Genomic DNA, 18,834 nt, shown 5'->3' on the forward strand with positions numbered 1-18,834 from the left:
ATTATTTATGGATTTTGTTCACTATCCAGTCAACAGTTTAAGCATGTGCTAACGGTTGTCGTAAACCAGGCCCTCTGTATGGATCATATAGTGTTGTTTTGGAGATGAGACCATTGTGGCTCGTGTTTCGTCCCTGTTGGCCCAGCTGGGCTGTCCTGAGGTCAGTCAGACAGGTCGGGTTATTTATTAGCCCCTCATTTCTTCATGCTTCCTGATCAAAGGCCTGTTTGGGTTTCAGCGGCACCTTGAGCTCCAGCTCTTTCTATCACACTGTCTGTTCCTGGACGTTCAGCCACCCCAGTGTCTTCAGCACTGGTTAAATGGACTTTCCAGAGGGACACACGGCTCCTTCTGCTAATTGCCAGTCATTCACAGGTTTAATGAGGCAAGAAGGCTGTTGTAATACAAACAGATCGCTGTACCTTCTGTGCTGTTTGTGCATGCTGGATACTGTAATGCATATTTCAAAATAGCTCTGTTTCACTCAAAAGCTAATTGCTTAATCCTTACATCACTGCTGTGAGACATTACTGAAGATTTACTGCACAATCTGGGGTGCTTCGAATGCTTACGATTAGTGTTAGGGAAAGTTAATGTAATGCATTACAATATTGTGTTACTCCCTACAAAAATAGCTAATTGCATTACTTTTTATGGAAAGTGCGTTACATTACTTTTGCGTTACTTAAAAGTTCTATTTTTGGCAAATGTAAAGGCCCTTTCACACCAAAAGTGAAATGAATAAGCTTCAGGCTGAAAACATTTTTGCTTATTATTTATTAGTATGGTTGAATTGGATCATCGAAGGTCAGCAGCAAAGACATTGGTTAATAAAGTGAGATTAAATACATAAAGTATATTTGTTTAATTTAATATATTTAACTATTGCAAGTTTTGTGCAATATTCTGAGATTGCATTTTACTGTTTTTATTCATTTTGAGGAATACTGACTTTATTTAGTGTGTAATGTTGCTGTTTGAGCATAAACAACATCGCAAAATTATGACGCTCGAAGTTTCTTTTACAAAAATTGCTGTTTAAGGACTACAACAAATGGGTGGTAGGGACTACAACAAGCTTCTTCCCAGGATGGTGACATCACCTAACCCTAAATTTTACATAAACCCCCGCCCCGAGAACACACAACAAAGGGGGTGAGGCCATGTTGGGCTGCTTTAGAGAAGAGGAAGAGTTGTTGTAGTAGAGTGTTGTTGACATGCTGTCATTTTACGCCGGACTGCTTCACAAACGAGGGTCCAATTCAACACAAAAGAATTAACATGACGGCACATGGCATGTGGATGAGTTGAATCAACTCCCAGCACACTACATAAATTTATCCACTAACCATTCAGAAACGTCTAAAAGTTGTAACTTCTTCCTGAGTCTCTCCATCAGTGTCGACTCCGGTTTGAACAAATGTAAGGACTGAACACCGTTACTGACACTCCTCATTTTGGCTGCGTGAGTATTCTCCAGCTGTTGTTGTTGTTGAGCTGTTAAAGCTCCGCCCTCTTCTGGAAAGCGTTTTCCTCCATTTGCATTTAAAGGGACACACACAAAAACGGCATGTTTTTGCTCACAACCCAAATAGGGGCAAATTTGACAAGCTATATAAATGATCTGTGGGGGATTTTGAGCTGAAACTTCACAGACACATTCTGGGGACACCAGAGACTTACATCTTGCGAAAAGGGGCCTTAAAGGTCCCCTTTAAAAGTAATGCATTACTTTACTGGTTACTTGAAAACTTACGTAACTCAAGTTACTTGTAATGCGTTACCCCACGTGCTGTACATGTGCACATTCTATGTAGCAAAAACATACCCTACCATTCAAAAGTTTGGGGTCAGTAAGATTTAAAGATTAAAGTTAGGTGTGGAGGTTGTACTGACATGCGATTCTAAAGTTGTTGTTGTTCTCGTAGGTATTTTACGTCATGTTTTCCATAGTATCAACCTGAATTTCTTCCATAGTAGAAACCTGCCCACCATCGCCGGCTTTATGACATGCTTTTTTTAAAATAGCTCAAGTTAGTTTTTGTTCATTCATGGTCTCAACGTCTCCTGTTACGTTTCTGCTCTCACTTCTTTATCCATTAAAAGCAGGGTGGAAAACGGAAAGGCCCCCACCTAGGTTGAGCCAAAGCTTCTTGTATTTAACCACAATGCTGTCATTATGGTGTTTCCAGTGTTGCTGCGAGCTGGCACCCTTAACTACTGCGACTGGAAGTGAGGCGCGTCTAGCGCTCTGATTTACGGACTGATTATTGCCATGCAAAGGTCGCGGTGTGTGTTTAATGAATGTATTAAGTGTATGAACGCACACTTATTATTGATGTCAAAGCAGAGGAAAATTGTCCTCAATCACCAGTGCAGGTTCTGAAAGATTAACATCCTAGAATCAAGGCAAACAAGTTTTTAATGTAAAAGTCTAGTTGCATTTGCTAGTTGCAGCGCACACATTTTTTTATCTGAACATGTGTTACCCCATTATTTACATTCTCTTTTCTCTCTGACTCTGTTGGTTCAACTGTTATAAGATGCTGGTTGGTGTTGAGTGTTTGGAGGGTTTATAAGTTCGTCATCTGGCTGCTCTGGTTTTAATTACGGGCCTGACAGAGCAGTGTTCAGCAGATCTTGACTGAATAAGGTTTTTGTACAGGCCGTGCTTTAAAAACGGTGACTGTTTCACACTGAGCTTAAAGTCTCTAGTACTCATAGATAATTATATGATGAATCTGCCATTTGTTTGTTTCTACAGATATGTCACACAACAGCGGCGACCCTTTCTCCGAGCCCACCGAATACGAGTACCTCAGGAAGGTCATGTTTGAGTACATGATGGGAAGAGAGACAAAGGTACATTTTAGGGGTTATTTTTACACTTTACGATTATGTCTTATGGGGGAAGACTAATATTTTTTAAAATATAAACTTTTTAATATTATATCAAAGTTAATATTACTAATATTTTATATTAACTAAAGTTATATTAGCTAAAATTAGGGACTGAGTTTGCTTGCATGAGGATCAGTGTTGTTATTGTTAACTAAAACTATTAAAAATCATTTTTGTTCATTGAAATGAAGCTTAAATAAATATAAATATTAAACGAAAAACTTAAATAAAAATTTAAAATGCTGCCTGAAGTAAGTTTAAGCTGAAGCACTGAAATTACTAAAACAAAAATGGAAATAAAATAAAGCTAAATATAAATATTAAAAAATGGCAAAAAACAAAAACCTAAACTAAAAATGAAAATATCAAAATAAAAGCTGATTTAAAATATTAATAAAGACTGTAATAGTATGTAAGTACTATTAAAATAACACTGATTTGAGGATGTCAAATTCCAGAATCCATTGTAATATTTTTTTTAATTATCGTTTGAAATTTTGGTAATATCAAATAATATTTATCTTAATGTATATAATGGGGACAAGAAAATGTAGCTACTGCATATGTAGGGTGACCCATTTTACTTCCATGTTGTAAAACTTACATTTTATCATATTGTTCTTTCCCACAATGCACAAAGTTTTCCACAACATAATAATGCCATTTGTTATAGGAAGGATGCAGTAAATAAGTGTGACGGGGAGTCCGGATGGAAGCCTATAAAATGATTCATTCCCATGAAAACTCCCAACAGCATAATTTCGTGTCCATTTAGCGGGACCCTAATGAGCGAATCTTGTCCGTTTAGCCAGGACTAATTAACAGCCCCAATGATGCCGCCCTAAAGCCAGCAGGATTCCCCCTCGTTGCTAATAAACAGTCTGGTCCTTATGACATCACAACAGGCCTCCCTGTCAGAGAGGATGTCCGGCGGCCGACCCAGTGGCTTATTGTCATCACATGACCCAGTAACGCCTGCCATTTTAAGAGATTTGCTCAGGGTAAACGGCTGTGCTGGTTCTGATTAGCGCTGTATATGGGCACATGAACGCTGGCAGATCTATCTAGGGCTGATTACCCAGCAGGCTGCAGATAATGAGCTTTTTGTCTTTGCGAGATGTAATTGCTCACAGAACAGTCAGGAGCAACAGCTCCGTTAAAGATGGGCGGCAATGTTGTTATTGTTAACCAAAACTAAATTTATAAAAATAGTTTGTAACTGAAATAAAGCTGACTTAAGTACTAAAATTATTAAACTAAAACAAAAATAAATATAATATAGCTGTAAGAAGCAATTAAGGGGCCAAGCACAACAGAAGCAAACAAGGAAGCTATCAGCAGACCAACAATGTCATAATGGACTATGATAGCAACTGAGATTAAGACACTGCAATTGAAGTCAATCAGCCCAACGGTCACAAATTTGGTGAAAATATCTCATTTAGTTTAGGAGTTAGACATTTATATGTATGAACACACAAAAAATTACCACACCTGACTTTGATTGCATTTTTTTTGCCACTTACTATCAAAATGTGACATTTGGCCATTAGCATTTAGTCAACAACCTATGTTTCCGATTTTCCTACGGTGGTTTCATCTCGATCGGACTAACGGTTTTGAAGATATTGGCGAATGTTGTTTAAACGTTAAATCACAACGTTGCACTAACCATAACGCGAAACCTAGCGTGTTTGGTATTGTTGGACTCGGCAAGGATTCAGGAATCTAAGAGATGAAAATAAGTGACAGTAAACATCCAAACCACATCCAAATTTATAAGCATGTAGAACATTTTTTTTCACCACTAGTTGGCGCTGGTCCAAAACTTCTTAGACTCCTTCAGGACATTGTGCCAATGACCCATACCCAGTTTCGTAATAATACATTCATGCGTTTGTAAAACAGCATTTTGTGACAAAATTCAAAATGGCCAATGTCCAAAATGTCTGAATTCATTTGAAAATTCGTTTGCACGTTGGCCCCTTATAAAGTTTTAATTTTATATCTACAGGGCGTAAAACTAACTTTTTTTTTGCCACACCTGCCAATAACCGGTGACTTAAGAAAATTTACCAGCCAGTTAATAAATGTCACCAGTTAATAAATATTTTTTACCGTCCATGAAAGTTATGACACCAAAATCTTAGGAGAGCTCAATCTAGTATTCACGCACTGTCTGAGATGCGGCTTTCTGTGCACGTGCTTCTGATGTTTAAACTTCCCACACAGCATGCGATTAATTGCTTTCCCTTTCACGTCTTCTTGCATTTGAATATTTAAATTGTCATGCATGTGATGATGCCGCACTGGCCCGTCAACTGTCTGGAGCATTGTTCCGTTACTTTACGTTCATGTTCTCAGAACATTGCATTGTTAGAATTCATAATAATGTTACTGGCTGACTGGCGATTGACACCATTTCATATACTCGCCAACGATGATTTTTACTCGCATTTAGTGCTTGGCGAATGTTAATTTTAGGCCCTGTTTATATAAATGCTTCACAGCTTCACATGGTTTTCCTATGAAACTGTTAACCCCACCCTATAATACAGGGCTCATTTTATGGAAGCTTGTTTCGGCCACTGAATAAAAAAAATAAAAAAGGTAATTGCGACTTTTTATATCTCGCAATTCTGAGAAAAGAAGTCAGAATTGCGAGATATAAACTCACAATTGCGCGTTATAAAGTCCAATTCTGTGGGAAAAAAGAAAAATTGCGATATAAACTCACAATTGTGAGAAAAAGAGTCACAATTGCGAGCTGTGATATAAAGTAAGAATTGCGAGTTATAAAGTCTAAGTCAGAATTGTGAGGTATAAAGTCGGAATTGCGAGATATAAACTCACTAGTTTGCGAGATATAAACTCGCAACTCTGACTTTCTCAGCATCGTGAGATATAAACTTGCAATTGCGAGTTATAAAGTCCAATTCTGAGGAAAAAAGACTGACTTTTTTTGCGAAGGGAAAAAAAGTCAGAATTGTGAGGGGAAAAAGTCAGAATTGTGAGGGGAAAAAGTCAGAATTGCGAGCTATAAACTCACAATTGCGCATTTTGCGAGATATAAATTCTGACTTTTTTCTTGCAATTGTGACTTTATATCACATAATTCTGTCTTTATAACATACATTTAGTTACATAAAGACAAGAAAAAAAAAAAAGGGTTACATGACTATAATGAATATATATATATATATATATATATAGCTGTCATTTTTGCTTCTAATAACACACTGTATTGTTAGATGCTGATTTGATTTGGAGATCATTTCAGTTTCTCACTCTGCATTTTGTTTCTTCAGACAATGGCCAAAGTCATAACATCCATGCTGAAGTTTCCTCCGGACCAGGCGCAGAAGGTTCTGGAGCGTGAGGATTCCCGTGTGATGGTGAGCTGTGTGTTTAGTATGCAGAAGCAGCTGTGAGTTTAAACGTAAACTTCAAAGACTCTCTGTAACCTCCATATGTTAAAAAACGGAGTGAAACAGGTATCCCAGATGTGTGCACTGATGTTTGTCTGCATGTGCAGCTCCTCACGGTTGGGTCATGTGCAGAAAGGGAGCCGATCAAATACTAAATGAAGCACATATGTGTTTCTTATTGAATACTTTATGGTTTGTTATCAGGTTTCTGCAGTGTTTCCTTTCCAGTGTTCCATTAAATTGATATAGTATCATTATTTCAGGAAACTTCTCCAGCTATTTTTTTGATTCTTGTGAAACCACTCGCTCAGGAACTTATAGTTCTGTAACGATTTTTTAATCGCCAATAGCCTTTAGTTTACACGGCCATTCAAAAGAGTTGACATAAGTCTCTTATGTTCAACAAGGCTGCATTTATTTGATCTAAAATACAGTAAAAATTGTGAAATCTTTTTAGAATTTAAAATAGCTGTCTTCTATGAAAATAAATAGTAAAAGTAATTTATATCCAGTGATCAAAGCAGAATTTTCAGCATCTGTGTCATTCTAATATGCCGATTTGCTGCTCAAGAAATTTATTTATCAATGTTCAAACTGCTTATTATTTTTGTGGACACGGTTATATATTTTTTCAGGATTCGTTGATGAATAGAAAGTTCAAAAGAACGAAATCACATTTTTTTCCCTGTGCTCTTTCTGAGTTGTAGTTTTTGGCTGTTAATTTTAATGCATGTCCCTGCAGCAAATAGTTGAAGTAACTGTGCTTCTGTTCCCCATCTGTGTGTTTTACAGCCTTGGCTCCGGTAAGGTGGAACCAGAACCGTGCCTGAACCTGCCTGACAAAACCACCGATTCTCCTGCTGCTGCTGACGGATGCTACTGACGTGAAAGAGCCCGGCCTACTTATCTATATGTGTGTGTGTAAAAGAGAGAGAGAGACAGAGAGAGAGAGCAGTGTGTGTGTGTGTGTGTTTATGGTTACTGGTACAAGGGAACTAGGTTAAATCAAGAAACTGAGAGAAAATTTAAAGAATATTCTTAAATTTGTAGCTTGCCAGAAAATAATTTATTACATGGATTTTTCTTGCTTTCTCTTTTTCATTTTGTTTTTTAGGTTAGACTGTTCTTTTTTTAAAGCTGCATTTGTATGATTTGAAAACTTGTGCAATAAGTTTGATTATAAGTTTCAGTTGATTCCGAATCACTTTGTTTGTATTCTTCCTTTTCTCTGTTTTAAGGTAAGATGAAATTACCCTTTAACGATCTGCACAGCACTGTACAATATAGAGACACAGGCTCATAGTATGCTGATTGTTTACTATGCTTTTTTTGTTTGTTTGTTTTTGTAACTTAATACTGTATTTTCGGGGAAACTGACTAATTAGAACCATGCTTCATATTGTAAATAATCATTGATGAAAAACAGCTATAAATCTGTCATATGGCCCTTTGAGGTGGTTAATACATTTAAGACATCTAATAAAGTTTTATTTACACTACATTCAGATGCTCTTTGCTCTGCATACAGAAGGTAACCATCGTCTTTGTTCTTACTGTAATATTTATAATCACTGTTGGCCAAATGTGCAAGGAATATCATGGTACTGAGTGATTACCATATTCATATACCATGATATTTACAGGGTCTCCTCCAAAAAAAAAAAAAACCTATGTCACTGGTTTTTGAGAAAAGGGACAAAACATGTCCTACACACAAAAGCCCTCTTTATATTAAAAATACATTAATTAATCAAAATAAAAATGTGTATACTTAGAACATTCATTGCTTTTATTTTTAAATAATTTTGTTAGTATTATTTAAATACATGCTCTATACTTGAAATACATGTAATTTAGCCTGTCCTCAGCATGAGGTCACAATGTAAAATTGCCAAAGTGTTTAAAAATGCAACAAGTTCAAAATATAAATTTAAATTGAAAGGCAGAGATTTGTAATATATGAAACAATACAGAAAGTAAGTCTTGAAATATATTTTCCATAAAAAATGCCTGTCAAAGTTGTGTCTTCACTTTGCATCAACTCCGTCAAGATTTTATAATTCTGAATAAACCAGGCAATGTCGTGGTCATCTTTAACTCTGAGGAGCACTTACTTTTCATATTCTGTTTTGTCAACTCCGTCAGGTTTTATGTCTGATGGTTGACAAGTGCTCTCAAAAAATTCTATGTGATTTAATGTTTTTTGCATATGGGGAACTCTTCTAATGTTGATTCATGATTCTGTTTACATATACTGTATATTTGGCCCCAGCTGGACCTTTGTCAACACCGTCAGTACTTGACAACTCCATCAGTATTTATCAACACCGTCAGTATTTGTCAACTCCGTCTGTATTTGACAACTCCATCTGTATTTGACAACTCTGTCAGTATTTGTCAACACCGCCAGTATTTGTCAAAACCGTCAGTTTTGTCAACTCCGTCTGTATTTGTCAACTCTGTCGGTATTTGTCAAAACCATCAGTATTTGTCAATTCCATTTGTCAACACCATCAGTATTTGTCAGCTCCGTCAGTATTCGTCAACACGTCAGTATTTGTAAACTCCGTCAGTATTTGTCAACTCCGTCAGTTTTTGTCATCACCTTCAGTTTTTGTCAACTCCGTTGGTATTTGTCAATTCCATTTGTCAACACCGTCAGTATTTGTAAACTCCGTCAGTATTTGTCTACTCGGTCAGTTTTTGTCAACTCCGTCAGTTTTTGTCATTACCGTCAGTTTTTCAATTCTGTCGGTATTTGTCAACTCCGTCAGTATTTGTCAATTCCATTTGTCAACACCGTCAGTATTTGTCAGCTCCATTTGTCAACTCTGTCAGTATTTGTAAACTCTGTCAGTATTTGTCTACTTGGTCAGTATTTGTCAAAACCATCAGTATTTGTCAACTCCATTTGTTAACTCCGTCAGTATTTGTCTACTCGGTCAGTTTTTGTCAACACCGTCAGTATTTGTCAGCTCCATCAGTATTTGTCAACTCCATTTGTTAACTCCGTCAGTATTTGTCTACTCGGTCAGTTTTTGTCAACACCTTCAGTATTTGTCAGCTCCGTCAGTATTTGTCAACTCCATTTGTTAACTCCGTCAGTATTTGTCTACTCGGTCAGTTTTTGTCAACACCGTCAGTATTTGTCAACCCATGTCAGTATTTGTCAGCTCCGTCAGTATTTGTCAACTCCGTCAGTATTTGTCTACTCAGTCAGTTTTTGTCAACACTGTCAGCGTTTGTCAACTCCATCGGTATTTAACTCTGTCAGGTGAAGGTTTTTTGTTATTTTTAAAACAAATGTCTTATTCTTTTTTCAATTTAATGTGTTAAAATATTAAAGCATGATATATGATCATGTAGTCTTAAAAAATTTACTTAAGAACATTGGTTATATATGTTTAATATTAAAAGAAGTTAGAGAATAAGGAATTTAGAAACTGGATTATTCATAATAACCCTAACCCAAGAAAAAAAAATAGATTTTTTTTTTTTTTTTTACTTAGCTCTTTTACTGAACATTATTATTACATAATTGAAGACTTTACACGGTTATGAATGGATCAAATTAAAATATCATGCTTTTTAATGCGTCTGACGGAGTTGACACAAATTAAGTTCCGAAGTGAATGCACATTTTTAGAAAAAAAAAAAAAACCCTCTTACATGGTTCATTAGCTGAGACATATGTCTCACAAATACATCAGTTTAAAAAGAATGTATTATTAAATAATAAAAAACCAACTTCTAAAACATGTTGTCCTTATCTCAAGAATCAGTGACCAGCATTTTTAGTGTCAGCATTCAGATTTGTTCCTGAGAATGAGCAAATGTGCATTTAAATATAATATGTTACATGGTTATGGTATTGAGCCTATGCAAAACTCCTCTGCATTACTGAGAGCTGTCGGCAGGGGGACGCAGCGCCGCGCGCTCTCTGCTGCTGTAACGTGAAATGTGATGCTCGTGCGCGTCAGCTCGCGCGCACTATTAACGCCAAGAGAAACTCCAGAGACGCAACAGATTCAGCAGCAGAAGGGACGAGCCATGCGATGAGCCCGCTGTTCTAACCTCAACCTCCGATTCACACACTTAAATCTAATTCGCATGCGTTTACTTCCCAGTTTAGCAGTTTAAATGTAGTTTTTTTTCTTTAATTTTGAGACTCTATAGACAGATTTAATTACTTTTATAAAGTTCTCATCAAATTGACTTCAGCACTGAGGATGCGAAACAGAATGACGGAACTTTCTACACGGAAAAGAAGCGCTTTGGATTTTTTGTGTATTTGTGTTTTGTTTCCTTGGCTTATTCCTTCAACATTGACTTGAAACATCCTGTGGTGTTTCGGGGACCAGATGCGACGTTTTTTGGATATTCAGTCCTGGAGCACGTCCATGACAACACACGCTGGTGAGTTCATGATCACAGACCGAATACACATGTAAACATTTAGTTATTAGTCTTTTGTACGATAATTTTAAAGGCGTTCGACGTATTTAAAGGAACTTTTTTGGTCCCATTAAGTCTGTTGATGTTTGTCTCTCGCAACCAAATTCTAAAAGAGTAAGCCAAAGGTCAACTGTCTTAAAGAGGTTAACAAAGAAACAAAATGTAAAAGTTTGTAACCTATACATCTATAATTAAGTAGGCCTATAATAATAAATAATCACAGTACTTACGTTTGGCCGTTATTTTCCTAACGGAAGCGCTCGAGCGCTCTTCGGTCGCCATGGATACCTCCTCAGGCAAATGTCTTCGTCTGTTGCGCCAGGTAAAAATAACCGCACTTACTAACTTATAAAACTGTTGGAAATGTTCTTAATGATAATGTTATATTAATAAACTATATTTATGCCTACTTTAACAGACCCCTAGCCGTTTATTGTATGAAAAGTCGATGAATATAATTATGTTGGCGCCCATAGCACAATATGTCAAATGTAAACTAGCTTAAAGACATTTTAAACGAAGTTCTGTTTTAAATAAATCTGTAATAAAATTGAGAAAAAAGTACTCACTTTTTGGCGGTCTTCCGTTGTTAGATTACATATGAATGCTAATTATGTTCGTTAACGTCGTTTTAGCGCCAGGCGAAATACGAATCATTTACGTTTTATGTATAAACGGTTTTGTTTTATTTTGCTTTATCTTGGTTTGGATTGTCATTGTGGCGCCAAAAAACCTAAAGGGGAAGTTCACCATATGTGAAAATGTTATCATTTACTCATCATCAAGTTGTTCCAAACCTGTATGAATTTCTTATGTTCAACACAAAAGAAGATATTTTAAAGAATGTCGGTAACCAAACAATTGATGGTCCCCATTGACTTACATAGTGTTGGGGGAAAAAAAAAAATGCAATGGAAGTCAATGGGGACCATCAACTGTTTGGTTACGACATCTTCAAAATATCTTCTTTTGTTTAACAACTTTTGTGTTCTTTTTTTGTCATACTTCATACTTAAAATGTGTGAATTATTAGGTGAGGATTTGAACCGATTTCATCAAAACTGACTTTTAAAACCGGGTTGATTAAAAGTCACTGAGCAAAAATTATGATGTGTTTGAGGAGAGAATGACACTTGGATTGATGTTTTGTTGTCTAATATATTACAAGCAGCACCACAAAATAATCACACTTAAGTACATTGCATTCTTTAGCATTAACAGCTCGTAAATTGTACTTGTATAAATACACTGTATCGTGAGCACTGTAAAGGGGTCAACGACGTGACGGGTCATATTTTTGTCCAAAGGCCTTAATAATAATAAAAAACAAAGATATGACATCCAAAGTATGTAAGGTAGCACAACTAGATCTCTTTTATTGAATCCAAAGGTTTTAATTATATTTTGCTACATATAAAGGTATTTTAAAGATTTTGAAGTGTCAAAAGGTCATTCGTTTTAACCATTCATTTGTGTTTAAAATATCTTAAAATGTAAATTATATTTTTTATTCTGGCATGATTTTATAACATCATATATCAACATAGTGCAAAATGGTATTAAAATTATGTGTAGAAGTCGTTGCTTTGTTATGAGAAAGAATGTCCGGAAAAATGAATTTCATTGATGTCATTCGGAGTAACCAATATAAAGGGACCATTTTGGATCAAGTCATGCGGTCAATATCATGTGACATCATTCAGACACCTGCAAAGGACCACATGGTCATGAAGCAAAGTAACTAACTCTCTCTTAACTATTTGAAAATTCATGTTTTCACTTGCTCATCATGTCCCGAAACATCAGGTCATTCGGTACAACCGCTATAAAACATGGAAAATGTTGTAATATTTTAAAAACTTGTACTAAATATAAAATGTTTGATTTTTCTTTTGCTAGCTAGCTAGATATCAGCCTGTTAGCATTGTTTGATAATATTTTGGTTAAACCGAATGACTTTTTTGTAATATGTATCTTGTAATAAATGACAAAAGCAGTTTAATTGATTATAAAAACCTTATAATCTCATTGTTAACACTTAATAAAACTTGTTTTTTATGTTTTTTTACCTTTTTCGTTAGTGACCCAAAGCACTTTGCATGTTTGCTCTGACTCAATACATTTCAAACATGCAATTATTTTTAATTCTCTTGTGACTGTACAGATGTTGAGCCTTTGTTCCAAGATCTGTCCTAAATTTTAAAGGGAAACACTGGCCAGCGCCCGAATAATTGCCTTTTGCTTCAGTGGAGATAATGATGTAGTGCTTACATCACTGAATTATAGAGCCAAACCATGACAGTATGACATGGCGAAACCACCTCCAGTCCTAATTCACTTATTAGGCATCCTTATTATTCATCCATGACACTTACAGACAAAAAACAGACCTACAAAGAATATTAGTTATATTTTTTCCTTTTTACAATGACTAAAAACTGTATAAATGTTTTCTCCTCCTGATGTTTGTAGGATTGTGGTTGGGGCTCCCAGAGCAAACTCCTCTTACAGTAGTTCAGTTCAGTCACCGGAGCCTTGTACAAGTGCCGAATCCGCAACAACCCAAGCAACGCTGCACTGAGATGGACCTTGGCAGAGGTGTGTATCTCACATCATCGCACAAACATCCCAAGCTCACACTGATATCAAACAACAGCAGAATACACAAAAAAAACTCAAATCAGCTATCAGTATGCAGTAGTAGTGCTTGCATTGTGTTGTTCTGTCTTTTACTGCACATGATAATTCATACTCAAAAGTAGAACTGAGTGACGTTCGTTACAAGATGATAGTGTAGGGCTGTCATGATTCCTCGATTAAATTTGGGTTAAATCAAATACCGGAAATGGCGCATTCAACGGACGAGAATCCATGAACCGCTTCACTTTCGAACCGGATCGTGTACATTAGCAACACATTATTAGCTGTTTTATAACGTAGTCAAGCAAAATGCAAATCATATTAATTACCGTTATGTGTCTGATGTTGTAAAAAGCGATACCATTGTGCAGCGTTTACCTCAGTAAAGTTGACCGAGTGGATCTCTGAGCTCGTGTGAGTGAGTGGAGGTGGGGCTAATTTGCATATTCATGGATCTGCGTATACTAAATGAGGCAAGGGTGTAGAGTTACATTCAAGCTATTTTAAGGCATAAAGAAATTTTTTTCACCGGAAAAAATCATTTGGTGGTCAAGATGAGTTTTAAGGGATAAAATTATTCACTACAAGGGAACTTAAAAAATCATATATAGCATAGCATAGTGCTATCATGCTATCAAGAAATGACAGTTGTTGTAGCATTCTATTGTAAAGAAGTGGCCAAATATTAAAGATTTAAATAGACACTTGAATTAAATGTTGTTTGGCCAATTATAAACAAGGATTTGATCTGCTGTAAAGTGTAACAAGAACAATCACCAGGCCGTTGGCGCCCTCTGCAGGCATTTGTTATAATACATCATGGACATAAGTTAGAATGATTACATTATGTATTTAACAGTGTTGTTCAATAAAACCATAAAATTACTTGCTTTTGATACTTTATGTAACAAAATTATTACTGCTTCGTTGTAGTTCTAGTTATTTTTAAGGGTATTCACTTTTTATTACCACAAAAAATATCCGATTACTCAATTAATTGTCAAATTAATCGACCAATTACTCGATTACCAAAGCAATCGTTAGTGACAGCCCTAGATTAGTTAAATAAGTAAAATGCACCTGCATTGTTTTGCATTTTGTGACTTCAGTCAAATAAAAGACTCTTTTTCCAGTCATATTTTGTCATTGAAGATTCCCTGTAGTCAATAATTTTATCCTTTAAAACTCACTATGTTGCTAAATCTACATGGTTTTGGTTTTCATATCAACAGTAAAAATATATTGGAAGTTTGATCCACTTTATAATATATATACACACATCAATATATCAAGCTTTCTCTGCATACGAAACGTATTAACATATATAGCAAATCTCAACTATATGTAGCTATATATAGTATATAAGTTGTACATACAAGATATAAATGTGTCCAACTTTACAGTACACTCACATAGGCTGATAATACTTAAGCTATCTCCAAATGCTTGATTGCTTGTATCGTCACAAAATGTAAATTATATTATTGTGTATAAATGTGGACTAAGCATGACGATATTAAGATATTATGATCATTTAACATCATGATATTCTGTAAAACTGCTTTGAAACAGCGTGTATCATTCAAAAAGAATGATACAAATAAATTTGACTTGACTTATACTATAATGTTGAAATGTATAGGAGGATATAAGAGGCTGCTTTGGCACTTGTATAAGGGAAGTGAAACAGTGTTTTGTGTGAGTGTGAAGTGTGCTTGTGTTTGGCAGCACCACTCGAATGAAAAGCATTTAGAAGATGCCATCTGTGCAGTCAAATCAGCGAGTAAACTGTTTAACATGGGTAGTTTAACCCAAACCGCTATACCGCTGAAATCACTCATGAAGTTAAACATGGAATTTGGACCGGTCAATATTGAAAACCTGCCTGGACGGATGTTTTAGCAGCCTTGTTTTCATCACTTTTAATAACTTTTCACAGTTATATTCAAAAACAGGGCTATTGTTTTCGCACTACCCGTGTATTGTAACCGATATTTTCAGCACTGATAGCGGTAGATTTACACTTTTCTTGTGCAAACATGCATCATACTATGAGCTTGTTTATGTGATGGACAGCAGTTTTTTAAAAGCTTTTCCCTTTTGAACATTATGTGAAATCAGTCTGTAGCATTTTCAGTCTGGCTCCTGAAGTATTTTGATAGAAATGATGAATGGTTTGGCTAATATTTTCCGAGCGGCCGTGCCAAAGGATCCGATGTGTAGAAATCTCTTGAAGCTCTATGAGTTCTTTTCTTGTGGTGGAGAGATGAGAGCGGTTTATGTGGCTTTAATGCGCACACTCCTGCTTACACTGGGTCTTACTGACAGAACGCACATGAGCAAATGAGGCGTGCCATGGGGCCCCAGCTTTGAGTTTACATGAATCATATGGTATAAGAGGCCCCCTCGAGAAATATCACTACTGATATGAGGGAAACTAGTGTCAGTTTCTCTAAAGTGCTGTTAAAGAGGACCTATGAAGTTTTTGGGCTCTACTAGAACAGGTTTTCCTGCTTGAATGTTCATTATTTTCCTCATATTCTCATTGCTGCAGCTCCTCTCTTCCCAGTCTGTCAGTAAAGCTCTTTTTAGTTCCTGTTTCTATGAAGCCTGGAAAGCACAGTGTGCTCTGATTGGTCGGCCCCTTACCATAACCGCCAGTTTCAACACACTACTAACTAACTCAACCAGGCCCGCCCTTTATTCTGCATATGATTATTTAAATGAGGAATATTGTGAAGAAAACTCAAGACTACAATGGAGGCGTTTCAGGGAGTTCAGAAACACTGACACTGATATTGGAAACCTTTTCGTGCTCAAACAGCAACATTACAAACTAAAGACAGATGAACATGGGAAAAAAAGCATAATATTTACTGTACCTAAAAAAAAAAAAAATGCATTCTTAGCTTATGCGACTTTATTTCTTCTGTGGAACAAAAACATTCTCCTGAACATTACACAGTTATTGAACAGAACTGAATCAACACTGAACTAACTAATTTTTATGTTCCACTGAAGAAGGAAATGACATGAGGGTGAGTAAATTAATGCAGATTTTTTAGTGAACTATTTCTTTAAACCTTGTTAAAGGTTTATTGTGAATATCTGTTGTCAATTTACGAAGAATGTTTTGTGACTCTTGGTCAGACGATATCGCAGGGCCATGACTAGACATTTACTCATCTGCTTGGAGACACAAAACTATTTATTGGTTACAAAATGGTCTTGATCTTGATAATTGCAAGCACATTTTGTGCAATTCTTTAGCCGTGTTTTATAACATTCATTGAAGTTCATTACTGGTAAATTAAAACGTGTTTCTATTGTCCTCAGTTGTTATGGGAGGTAATTCTCCCCTTCCTAGAATGTCTATTAGCTTCATCAAATACAGTAATTATGATATTTCCTTCTAAGCAACACAGAGCCCATTCAAAGACGTATTCAGGAAGAGAAATGACGGCCTTTATTTAGAGTAATAGAGTCAGTTAATTGTCTGTGTGATGAGGGTTTATTGCACTGAATGAGGTATTGTATAGTGTACTGTTAAAAAAAGTTCCAAAACCTAATGAGATGACTACCTAGACACCATTTAAAGTCACTTGTTTCTCAATGAAAAGGCAATGCAGTTGCAAACAAATTCAGTGGGGAAAAAAAGATTGAACAAAACTGCATTCAACCCGCTCTCACTGGAAAAACATACCCGTGCAAAATGATAATACATTGTTTCTTGCACTTTTTGTGGCATTTTCGCTAAAAGTTAGTTCAGTTTTATCTGAAACAGATGAACATGAATCAGGCAACGTTTTAGTATAATAGTTGTACTATTACGGCAGTTCGGAAATGAAATGTCCGGTGAGCGGCACTAAAATGTTAATGCTCCTCCTACTAAACCTAAACAAAAGTGTTAAAAAAGACATTTGCAGAAGCAAGCTTGCTATTTTGCAGTAACTTGCTTATGCAAATCTTTACTACATCAAAAAGTCGAAAATATGAACTAGCTATTACATCTTCAAGTGTAATTAGATTAATGTACTAATTACTCTCTCTAAAAAGTATTGCTTTATTTATTACTAATTACTCTACAGAGCCCCGGACATGACATGCAGGAAAAAAATAGTAGGCAAATCGTTCCTCGATTTACTAAATCGTGCGCATGATTTAGTAAATCGAGGGAACGAATTAGTAAATCGAGGGAATGAATTAGTAAATCGTGCGCACGATTTAATTTTTTTTCTTGCATGTCATGTACGGGGCTCCGTACATATCAACCCTCGAGCAGTTGAACAATAAGAGACATGAAACTGCTCTTTTAATTCTTTCAAGTAATATAAAATTGCATAAATTATTCTTGAACTTACCAAAAAAGAGAAGCTTACATTAAAAACATGCATTTTGATGACATTAAATTTTGATGTTAAACCCATTGCTATATCTTAGAATTGTTCTAAATTATATGTTGGATTTACTGAACTTTTTTATGTCATCAGGTTCCACATAACTGGGTTATGTTGCATTTAATTAACATTGTTTATTTCAGTACACTTAAGTTTATTACATAAGGTTAATTCAGTCTCAAGGTTAACATTTTTAATTTTGTCCAAAACTATTAAGTTTAAATGGTTAGTTCACCCAAAAATGAAATTTCTGTCATTTATTACTCACCCTCATGTTGTTCCACACCGTAAGACCTTTGTTAATCTTCAGAACACAAATTAAGATATGTTTGATAAAATCCGATGGCTCAGTGAGGCCTCCATCGCCAGCAATAACACTCCCTTTTTCAAGGCTACTAAAGACATATTTAAAACAGTCATGTGACTACAGTGGTTCAACCTTAATGTTATGAAGTGACGAGAATACTTTTTGTGCGCCAAAAATAACAAAATAGTGACTTTATTCAACAATATCTAGTGATGGGCGATTTCAAAACACTGCTTCATGAAGCTTTACGAATCTTTTGTTTTGAATCAGTGGTTCGGAGCGTGTATCAAACTGCCAAAGTCACATGAACTATTGAGGTTTCAAAACACTTATGACGTAACGAAGCCTCGTTTACTGAAATCATGTGATTTTGGGGCTCTGAACCACTGATTCGAAACAAATGATTCGTAAAGTTCGAAGCTTCATGAAGCAGTGTTATGAAATCGCCCATCACTAGATATTGTGGAATAAAGTCACTATTTTGTTATTTTTGCCGCACAAAAAGTATTCTCACCGCTTTATAATATTGAGATTGAACCACTGCAGTCACATGAACTGTTTTACATTTGTCTTTAGTAGCTTTCTGGGCATTAAAAAAGGGAGTGTTATTGCTGGCGATGCAGGCCTTTTTTTATCAAAAATATCTTTTTGTGTTCTGAAGATGAACGAAGGTCTTACGGGTGTGGAACGACATGATGGTGAGTAA

The 18,834-nt window shown here is 35.9% G+C and overlaps 2 pseudogenes; both read left to right on the plus strand.

Moving 5' to 3' along the window:
- LOC127525358 (golgin subfamily A member 4-like) overlaps nt 1-7,776 on the plus strand; it is a 51,532-nt pseudogene extending 43,756 nt beyond the window's left edge.
- A 2,563-nt stretch (nt 7,777-10,339) lies between these two features.
- LOC127525359 (integrin alpha-9-like) overlaps nt 10,340-18,834 on the plus strand; it is a 33,988-nt pseudogene continuing 25,493 nt past the window's right edge.

The sequence above is a fragment of the Ctenopharyngodon idella genome, chromosome 13 (genome assembly GCF_019924925.1).
Source record: "Ctenopharyngodon idella isolate HZGC_01 chromosome 13, HZGC01, whole genome shotgun sequence".
NCBI classification, from domain to species: Eukaryota; Metazoa; Chordata; class Actinopteri; order Cypriniformes; family Xenocyprididae; genus Ctenopharyngodon; species Ctenopharyngodon idella.